This window comes from Haematobia irritans, chromosome 2 (genome assembly GCF_050003625.1).
Source record: "Haematobia irritans isolate KBUSLIRL chromosome 2, ASM5000362v1, whole genome shotgun sequence".
NCBI lineage: Eukaryota > Metazoa > Arthropoda > Insecta > Diptera > Muscidae > Haematobia > Haematobia irritans.
Window position 1 is genome coordinate 149,266,215 of NC_134398.1, and position 10,865 is coordinate 149,277,079.

The following is a 10,865-nucleotide window of genomic DNA, read 5'->3' on the forward strand; positions in this document are numbered from 1 at the left end:
CTTAGAAAATCCTAACGAAATTTTTACAGAAATATGCCCATGTTCCCTATTGTGGCCATACCCTTATTACTTTTATAAATTAAAAAAAAATCATGTGTAATAGTGGCATCCCTAATGTTTCCGCTATTGAAGCCATTGGAGAAAAATCATTGAAGTCGGCATACCTAATATATTGTAACGAAATGACCGTTTTCTCTTATACTACGTTCACTCTATGCTCTAATTAAGGTTGCCATTTTGATTTGATCGGACCAAAATTGGTTCAAAAACTCCGGACCAAATGGAATTTGGTTGATTTTGGTCCATTTTCATCAAATTGATATATATTTTTTTAATTTTCTATAGAAATAAAATCATTAACAAAATTTTCTGTAGAAACAAAATGTTGATAAAATTTTCTATAGAATTCAAATTTTGACAAAATTTTTATAAAAACAAAATTATAAAAAAAATTCTTTAGAAACAAAATTTAAAAAAAATTTTCCATAGAATTCAAATCAAAACATGTTTCCTATAGATGTAAAATTTTGACAAAATTTCCTATAGAAGTAAAATTTTTACAAATTTTTTTATAGGAATAACATTTTTATAAAATAAAATTTTGAAAAAATTTTCTATAGAAATAAAATTCGACAAAATTTTTTATAGAAATAAAATGTTTATAAAATTTTCTATAGATATAAAATTTTGGAAAAATCTCGTATGAAATAAAATTAAAAAAAAATAAATTCTTTGAAATAAAATTTTGACAAAATTTCGTATAGAAATAAAATTAAAAAATTAAATTTTAGAAATAAAATCCTAACGAAAATTTCTACAGAAATAAAATTTTGCAAACATTTTCTACGTAAATAAAATTTGACGAAAATTTTGTACAGAAATAAAATTTTGAAAAAAAATTCCTATAGAAATAGGTTTTGTAATCTTGAAATTTAGTCGATTTTCCTCCATTTTTATCAAAGAGGTAATTTCTCAATTTTTTCTAAGACTATAATTTGAATTACTTTTTTAAATTATTCCATCAAAAAGCTTGAATTCTCATCTATCATTTCCTTTTTTTGCGTTTTTCCCTATTTATATAACTATTAACCGATGTGCATAATTTTTTTCTAAGATTGTTTGATGGATATTAATATCACGTACTACGGATTTGTACTAACTTTTAAATGTTTTTTTCTTCTTAAATTTGGAAAAATTAGTGTCCAAAATTAAATTTCGTTGTGGCAACGCTGGCTCCAACTCTACTCAAAGATAATTGAGAAGAAGATGCAGTCTTGTCATAGCAAAACTGAAGCGCCAGAGGACTCTGCCAACAAAATATCATAAAGTTTGCGTCGACATGTCTCTCAAATGTACTGCCGTTTGCGTCGGAAAATATCATAACATTTGTGTTTTTCATAAATTTCTGAATAAAAACCCACAAAAGCAATACCAAAACGATTGTAGAAAATTAAAATAAAACGTATGTGTATTTTAAAGCGAATATTCATTATGGTTTTATGTGAATATTGCCGTTTTGAATTTATTCCTGGGCAGAGCTGCTTTGGAAAAAATTGACAAATAAAACAATTTTTTTCTCATAGCCCTCTACACCTTGACATTTGTTTTCTCTTTATAAGAGCACAATGCTTAATCTTGTTATACTCAATTATCTTTGCTCTACTTTTGTAAGGAAAAACGCTCTGAAAACCTTGAAAGGGAGAGTCTCTGTCGAGCGTAATTATAATTCTATGTTCAATTATAATTCAATGTTTTCAAACAATGTTTCTATGGCATTTAGTAAGTGATGCAAATTGACATTGACATTCATTACAATTTTAAATGCGAGCTAATTGGACATGAAGATTAAGGAATTAGTATTATTATGCTATTGAAAAGAAAATGCCAGATACCCATCTTACAAGCCTGACTATACATATGTTTCAGTGTTGGCTAATCCACATTTCTATAGTCTCTAGTAACATCTGGTCTTATATGCTAATTTCTTATGGAAATTACACACGAGAATCATTTCTCCCAAGTTGAATCATTTCATTTTCAAATGAGTTCACATTCCAACTTGTATTTTAGGAAAACTTGTGTTTTAAAATGCTTGTAAAGGGAAACATTTCAAACGAAACGAAACAAAAAAGGCTTGTTTTGAACGCCGAATTAGTTGCATTTGCAAATATATGTACAATTGCCCCACTGGAATGAAACCTCTTTAAAAAGAACAGTCTCTTATAATCACTTACCTTATAGAAGTTTCGATATATGACTAATAGCGTTCGCATAACGTACAATACGAAAAAAAAATTATTGAAGTTATGGAAGTAAATTAAAATTTTAAAAAATAATAGACAAGGCTCATGTTGGTGTATTTTTTTCTATGAAAATTTATTAAAAATAAACAAAAAATAATAAAGGGTGGGGGAGGGGGTGTTGCATTGTTTTTTTTTTATACGTTTCCTTTCTTTTAACAAAGTTTTCCATAAAAATGGTTATTTCATGTTTATACTTGAATTTAACAAAAATGTTTTTTAAATTGTATTTAATTTTGTTTTTGCATAGTTTTCATTTTTTTTTGTATTTTCTTTTTCATGTATTACTATATATATTTTTTGAAGTTTTTATTTCTTTTGTACGTATATTCATGTTGTTTATATTAAAAATTTCTTGATTTTTTTTTATTATTTATTTTTAAGAATTTTAACAAAATTTATTATTACTTAAAATTAAAAAAAAAATAATAGTAATAATAATTTTAAACCATAAAAGCAAATAAAATTTTATGTAGTCTGTATTTATGTATAGGTAGTAAAATTAATTAAAGACTATTTTTTACAACATATAAACATATACATAGATTTATTTATAGATATAAACAATAATTAGATAAAATTATAATATACTAGACAAAAAAAAAAAAACAAATTATTAAACATTTACAAAAAAAAAATATTGTTGATGGTATTTATATAGAGGCCTAAACATAAAATTACTTGGTATTGTTAATTTAGAGGAACAAAAATAACATAAAATAATAAATTGGATAAAACTATTTCTATTTTTAGTAATTAATAATATGTATATATAATTCAGAGAGAAAGTGTAGAGGTGTTTGTATGTATGAATTATAAAATGGGTTGTTTTGAAATAATGGGAAAATTTCTGAAAATAATCTGGTATTTTTGCTATTGTTTAAAGCAAAATGGCGACATTTATTTTAACAGGTGGAATTTATTTTTTTTGTTTGTTTTGTCAACATTTTCTTTTGTAATTTGTGGTAATGGGATTGTGATAACATTTTACAAAGAAATTATTTGTAAGCCTTAAAAAAGTAAGGTTGTAAACACATTGAAGAATTTTTTTTTAAATTTTATTACGTTTGCTTATTTAAATTTTGTTTGGGGGGAGTGTTTTGTTGTTAAATTTTGTTTTTATTTTAAATTTTACATTTAATGTCTAAATTTATAATTTTCTTTTTGTTGTGTTATACGTATATAATTTTTGTAAGTTTTGTTTTTTTTTAAGTAGTTTTTGGGGGTTTTCAAAAGGTTATTTTCTTTTATTTAAAATTTTTTGTTTTTGTTTGTTTTTAGCAATTCTTTATTTTATTCTTTTTTTTCCAAAACATGGGTATTTTGTTGCTTTGTATTTGTTGTATATTTTTAACCGATTTAGGTCAATTTTTGTTTATGTTTACTAAGGGTTTAGAGCCTAAACATTTAAATTATTTTAAGATTTTAACTATTATTTATTTATTTATATTTTACTTGTCGATAAAAATTTTGTTATAAACTTCTTACGAGGACCTTAGAGATTATTGGTTTGGATCTTTGGGGGTCCTCCTTGGAAGTTTATATAATCCTAAAGCCAAAAATTTTTGGGGGGGGGTGTTGTTGGTATTTGTTGATGTATATAGCATTCAAATTATTTTGAATTCTCATTAAAATTTTACTATGGTTTTGTTTTTTTTTTCTCATTTTCTTCTTTTTTTGTTTTCTCAATAGATTTTCAACCTTTTCTTGTTATTATTATTATTATATAATTTAGGGTTCTTTTTCAATGCCAAAATTTGAAAAAAAGAACACGACGACTCTGGTCAGTTTTGTAAAAAAAAACCTTACCAATTTTTTTTGTATGGTTAGCATTAGTATACTTGGTTTTTTACTCTCGTATAATTGTATATCATAAAATATTTTACAATTTATTTTTAATTCAAGTCAACTTATGCATGCTTAAATAATTTCTTTGTATATATATTTTTTTTTTGAAAATTTCCAAGGACTTATGATGTTGATAGCCTTTTAATTGTAAGTATGTAGATGTTTGTATTTGTGTGTTCTATATTTTTATATTTATAGCTTATATAATTTTTCAGAAGGATAGGAGGCGGGGGTGTTTAGGGAAAAGGGTATATATATTGGGGGGGGCTGTGGGTATGGGTAAATTAAAAATTTTGCCAAGAATATTTACAAAAACCTATCTAAATAAAACGCCTGCCTGTCAGTGTAAGTCAAAATTTTGTTGTTGTTGTATTTTAGCCGAAAAATTAATTATATGTAATAATTACTTTTTTTCGTTTTTTTTTTTTGCAAATTTTACATTTAAGTTTTTATCATAATTTAATTTTAAATTTTGTTTTGTTTTTTTGTCATATGCCTAAATATGTGTATGTTTTTTTTTTATTTTATAATTTATAGCCAAAAGTTAAGTTGTTTTTTAGATTTATTATAATTTTGTATATAATCAAAAATAATAATACCTAATTTTAAAAGAATTTTCTTTAGCGATTTTTTACATAAGTTCTTTGTAAATATTGTTGTTAATGTCAAGCCTAAAAGTTTTTTTTTTGTTATTTTTGAGAGTCCATATTCAAAGAAATCAAAAAAATACTTTAGAAGGGAAAATCGTTCGTTAAACCTTCCAAAAGTATTCCTGAATATGGGTTTTATTGTTTACTCTGGGTTTGGTGATTTTGTTTTTTGTCTATGAATTTTGTTTATAAAAATTGGGGTTTGTTCAAAATTTGCATTTTTCCTAGGGCCGAAATAAATGATTTTTTAATTATTACTTTTGTTGTTGTTGTTTTTTTTCTTGAGTGAGAGCTGGTCACCACTTTACTTGAAATAATTTAAGTGTATAATGTATAATGTGTAGTGTGTTTTGTTTTATTATATATTCAAAAAACAAAAAAGAAAAATAAATTATCGAACCATACATGGTTCTAAATGGTATTTAGAATTTATGATTTTTTGTTTTGGTTTTTAGTCTCAACTATTGCATTGCATTGGTTTTTCATTTGAGGTAGTTTAGTTACTATTGCAGTGAAGTTTTGTCTTTTGGTTTCAATCTTCTCGTATTTATTACTATTGTTCTCTAATATTCTATTTGTAGTTGGTGTTTTTGCTATTGTAAGAAATTTTGCTTGTAATTTGTTAATAATTATATTCATTGTTTTTTGTTTTTTTTGTAAGGGATAGGGGAAAATAAATTTTAAAGAAGAAATTATTTAATATAAATTATAATGGAAGATTTTTTGTTAACTATAAACTAACTTAAATGACTTGCAAATTTATGTTTTATGTATATGAAAAGGAATTTGTGAATCCAGGGATATTATAGCTGTCTTGGTTTCCAGACAATCTGGCAGCCCTAAGATGTTGTTGTTGTTATCAAAGATAATTGAGAAGAAGATGCAGTCTTGTCATAGCAAAACTGAAGCACCAGAGGACTCTGCCAACAAAATATCATAAAGTTTGCGTCGACGTGTACTGCCGTTTGCGTCGGAAAATATCATAACATTTGAGTTTTTCATAAATTTCTGAATAAAAATCCACAAAAGCAATACCAAAACGATTGTAGAAAATTAAAATAAAGCGTATATGTATTTTAAAGCGAATTTTCATTATGGTTTTATGTGAATATAGCCGTTTTAAATTTATTCCTGGGCAGAGCTGCTTTTGAAAAAATTGACAAATAAAACAATTTTTTCTCATAACCCTCTACACCTTGACATTTGTTTTCTCTTTATAAGAGCACAATGCTTAATCTTGTTATACTCAATTATCTTTGGTGTTATTATAATGGGGAATTTGATTTTTACTAAATATTTAACATTTAAAAATGTTTGATATAAGCATACAAAAATTGTTTCCATACCCAAATGTATAGCCTCTTTGTTTTTTTTTTGGTTTTACAAAACGTCATTTAAGTTAGCCGTATAGCCAATGCGGACAAGCCATAAAGATAAAACATTTAAAACTAAATTATTAAACAGAAACTAAAATAAAAATTACACATAAACAAATTATAATTGTAAAACAATTCTGAGGTATATGAGTTCCTGTGCGTACTTTTTCATATATATATATGTATATATTTTTTTATACTATTACTATTTTTTTTGATTTGTTTAAAACAAATGCGTATAATTAGACTTAAATAACTAAATAAAAATAAAATTACTAAAAACAAAAATCAAAGCCAAGTAAAATTAACAAAACGTTTAAAACCCTTAAGTAAAATAATCACAAGACCTTTGAGCTAAATTTTTTGATTGATTCAAATGTTTTTATAAATCTCGAAAATATTATAATGTTACCTTAAAAATAATAAAAAATTCAGACTCCAGAAAGAACATTACAATAAATTCTTGAAAATCTATAAAATCACATTAAAATTTTATGAAAATTTAGGAAAAATGTTGGTGATTATTTCGAATTAAAGGAAATATTGGAAAATCATATGTAAAGTGTAAATATATTTATAAAAAAAATATTGAGGTAATTTAACGGTTTTATTTTCTTACTGACAATGAATACATTTTCTTGTAATTTAAAATGTCCAATACATAAAATATTGCCTTTAATTAGAATTTTTGACTATTTTTTGCAGTGTTTGTGTATGTGTGAAAGTGAGCTTGGTTTATTTTAATAAACCGTACAAACAATTCGAGGAAGTTTTGTTTTCTTAAAGTGTAATTGGCTGGATCCTGGGATAAAGAAACTTTAATTACTTTTTTTCATTTAGCCTTTTTATGTAAGTGCGTATGTATGTTATATTTTAAATTTGTTTTAAAAGCAACCTATATGTATACAATTAAAATAAAAAATGTTTTGTTTTTTTTATATTAAATTTAACGTTAATTTTTATGGTATATATTCATATATCAAATAATAAAATTTGCAAAACCATCAATAAAACATTTTTATAAAGTATTTGTCTTCTCGAAATTATTTTTTTTTTGTTGAAAAAAATCAATTTACTAGAAAACATACTATAATAATTTATAAATGCCTATTGACATAATGCTGATCACAGAACAAATGGTTTGTAGTTTTTTTTCTTATATGTTTTTTTTTAATAAATATACAATTTATATCGTTTCGTTTTAAAGATACTCAAACTTTATTGAAATTTTGTTGAAAAATAATAATAAAATGGAAGAGTTTCATGAATTTTTGGTGGGAATAAGGTTATGGCCAAATCACTCAGTTTGTTATCGTTTCAAATGATTTTTTTTTCACGATTTTGTCAAATCTAAATTATTTATCAGCACATAAAATGGGCCCTTCAAAGTTGAATAAAAAATGTAATTTAGTATTTTTATAACAAAGCCTAGCGGTGAGTTTGGAAGATTTCAAATCAGTGGCAACACTGTCATTACAAAGGCAACATGCCGTTTTTCTGTTGCATTTTGGGCTTTCCAGAAAGTATTTCGCCACTTACACGCATACTATTATACCTATTAGAGACAATTTGACGAATTAAGCCGAAGCCTGAGTGTAATATCCCTGATCCTCTCAATTTCAATATAACTCTCCCATTGAATTGATTTTTAGTTTCTACCAAATACAGATGACAAAATTTGAGTGTTGTTGTTATATTTAAACTGTAACTATTGCTTTCAAATTGAATTCTAAGGATTTATTATTCAAAGAAACAAAAATCTATTTTTTCCGATTTGTATAACGATATTGCAGTAATACCCTGTATATATAATGATGTTGTTTTCATATTGCTGAAAATTAGTTTTATCTATTAAGATTGTTTAATGGAGGCAAAAAATAAAGAAAAATTAAATATTACTAGTTGGCTATGTTTTTTAGTTTTGAGTTCATATTTTCGTATATATCCGATTTTCTTTGAAAGGCTTCTTTAAGGTTCACAGAAACATAACATTGTTGAATGATTGAATATTTTGTTAATTTTTTGTTTGTCATTATAGTAAAAATTAATATTATTATATATTATAAAATATTCATAATTATATAAATTACTATATATATGTATATGATTTATGTATGTATACAATTTTCCAAATTATAGACTACTACAAGATGTTGATTTTGGTTTAATTAATAAAATTGTTATTTTTAGCATATATAGTATTATGGGTGTGTGGGTTTTGTGTTTAAGTATTTTTTTTTTTGTATTTGAAAATTAAAAACAATAAAACAAACTTAATTATTTTTGTTTGTTTTTTTTTTTCAAAAAACTATATAAGCGTAAATTTTTATTACACCTTTATTTATAAAAAAAAATTATATTGCTTTTTTTATAAAAATTACCAAAAGAAAAAATGTATAAAAAATCAAATTATTTTTCAAGCCAAAAATGCAATTTTGAATTTTGTTAGTTATTTGCTTTTGTTTTTCATATCGAGAGTTTCAATGATTTTCGATTCGTTTCATTTTAGAAGCATTGGGGGTCTTTCAATCATAAAACCTAAAGGTCCTTGATTTTTACTCTTGATATCTCGATTTTGTAGGTAGGTTTAATTCGTTTATTATAGTTTTCTTTATGTTTTCAGATGTTGTGAAAAACGTTTTCCAAAGGGTGTGCCAAAAGGGATTTTGTTTGATTTTTATAATGAATTGTGTTATAAAATTAGAAAAAAAAACAAAAAATTAAAACATTTATAATGTTATTAAATTTTCTAAACAAGTTTCTGTGAACGTTTTTGGAATTGGTTTTATTTTTTCATATGTATGAGAGTAAAAGAGAGAGAGAGAGAGAGAGTTGTATGTTTAGTTTTCCATGATTTAGTAGTTGTTGTAATGGCATTACAATATCTTTGCTCATATTTCTCTTTCCTTTGCTAGTTTGTTAACTATATCATTTAGTTGTTGTTGTTGTTCTGTTTTCTTGTTTATATGGTGGTGGTTGTTTGTATTTATTTAAATTTCTTTAGTTATTTTCTCATTATCATTCAATATTTGATTTAATAAAAAAATTTAACTACTTTTTCTTTAAATATTTTTTATTATATTAATTATAGGCACCCAATTTACCGATTTCTTGTTATTTTGTTTATTATTAGTTTTGTTTTTTTGCTTTTATTGTAATTGATGGTATCTTTTTAATAAAGAAATTAAAACAAAAATCCAATTTTGTTGGGATTATTCTTTGTTTGCAGTTGCTATTGTTTGAGTTTTAAATTTTGAATGCCAAAATGGGTGGTTTTCTTTTAAAATTGCAATTGTTTTTGGTCAAATCAGAGTATTTAACAGGAAAACATAAAGTACACAATCAAAATCCATACAAGCCTATGTATTTTGTTGAGCTATTTGGAATCTCTTTAATTTGATGCCGTGCTTGCATAGCAAAACACTGACTTTGGAGAACATATGTTTTCGGCCTATAATTCCAATATTATCCTTTGTTTTGATTTCAACTCCATATTTATTGATTGACTTGATGGATTTGTATATGAGTTATCTGCCATAATTACCACAGGTCATAGTATAACGGAATTTAAGCATGTAACTTTTTTCAAAGTTCCTTATCTGTTACACCTACACAGCTGCATCACAATAAGCTTATTGCAGAAAAAAGATGGACGTTGGTTTTGTAATAGTGTCTCACTACGTTGTAGTGTCATCATTATAGCAACGGTAAACATGTTCTCTAAATCTATATCGAACATGTGAGAGAATGTTCAAGAGAGTACTCTCTGTGTTTAACATATTGTAGGTTCTCTCCAAGGCAATGACGTTCATATTGAAATATGTCGTACATCTTTATTAGACCAAAGAACAAAGTCGCCGATTTGCAACGCCGATTTAGTCTGTCCCCAGCTATTTTTAATCACATGACGTTTATGTTGAATATACGGTGCCATATGGGCTGAAATTTAGTTTCTCTGATACGAAAATCTATTTATTTAAATCTGATAATTTTTTTAAATTAATTAGTGTACATTAATCTCGAAACACGTATTATAATTTATAATAACTTAAAGTTAGAGAACAAAGCCGCAGAGTCACATCGTTGATTTTAGCTGTTTCGGAATAGTTCTTTGCCATTCGACGCTTCGAGATTATGTCAGCTCATGTCGAATAGAATATAATCTCTCATATAATATAAATCGTTTATGTTTTAACAATAGCTATATTGTCATTGCGAAAAAAATTCCACTCGATGCACCAATACGATTATTAAGCCATATATTTCTTAGTATGGATCAATAAACCTATAATCATTTAAGGTTCTTTGTGAAAAAATTTCGTTTGATTTGGAGTACGTCAATTTATTTTGGCTCAAGCAGTTTTTAATAAAAACTTAGCAATAGTTGCCACCATTTAAAATTGCATCGGCTTCATTCTCTGCTAATGATGTTTCCCTATTAAATACTCTGTTTTTTAATAATTTAACAATTGCAATAAATGGTTTAAAAAAAGAGTTGAACTAAAAATAATAATTTTGCCTTTTACGTTTTTTATTAATATAACCTTTTTGTAAATTTTTAGAAGCCAAAAGAGATGTTTTCGGAGTATGAGAGAGTGTGTATAGACGATGTAATTGCTTGATCTAAGCATGATTAACTAAAAACCGATTATTTCAAAAAACAATGCGTGATTTTTTTTTCTATGGCAAAA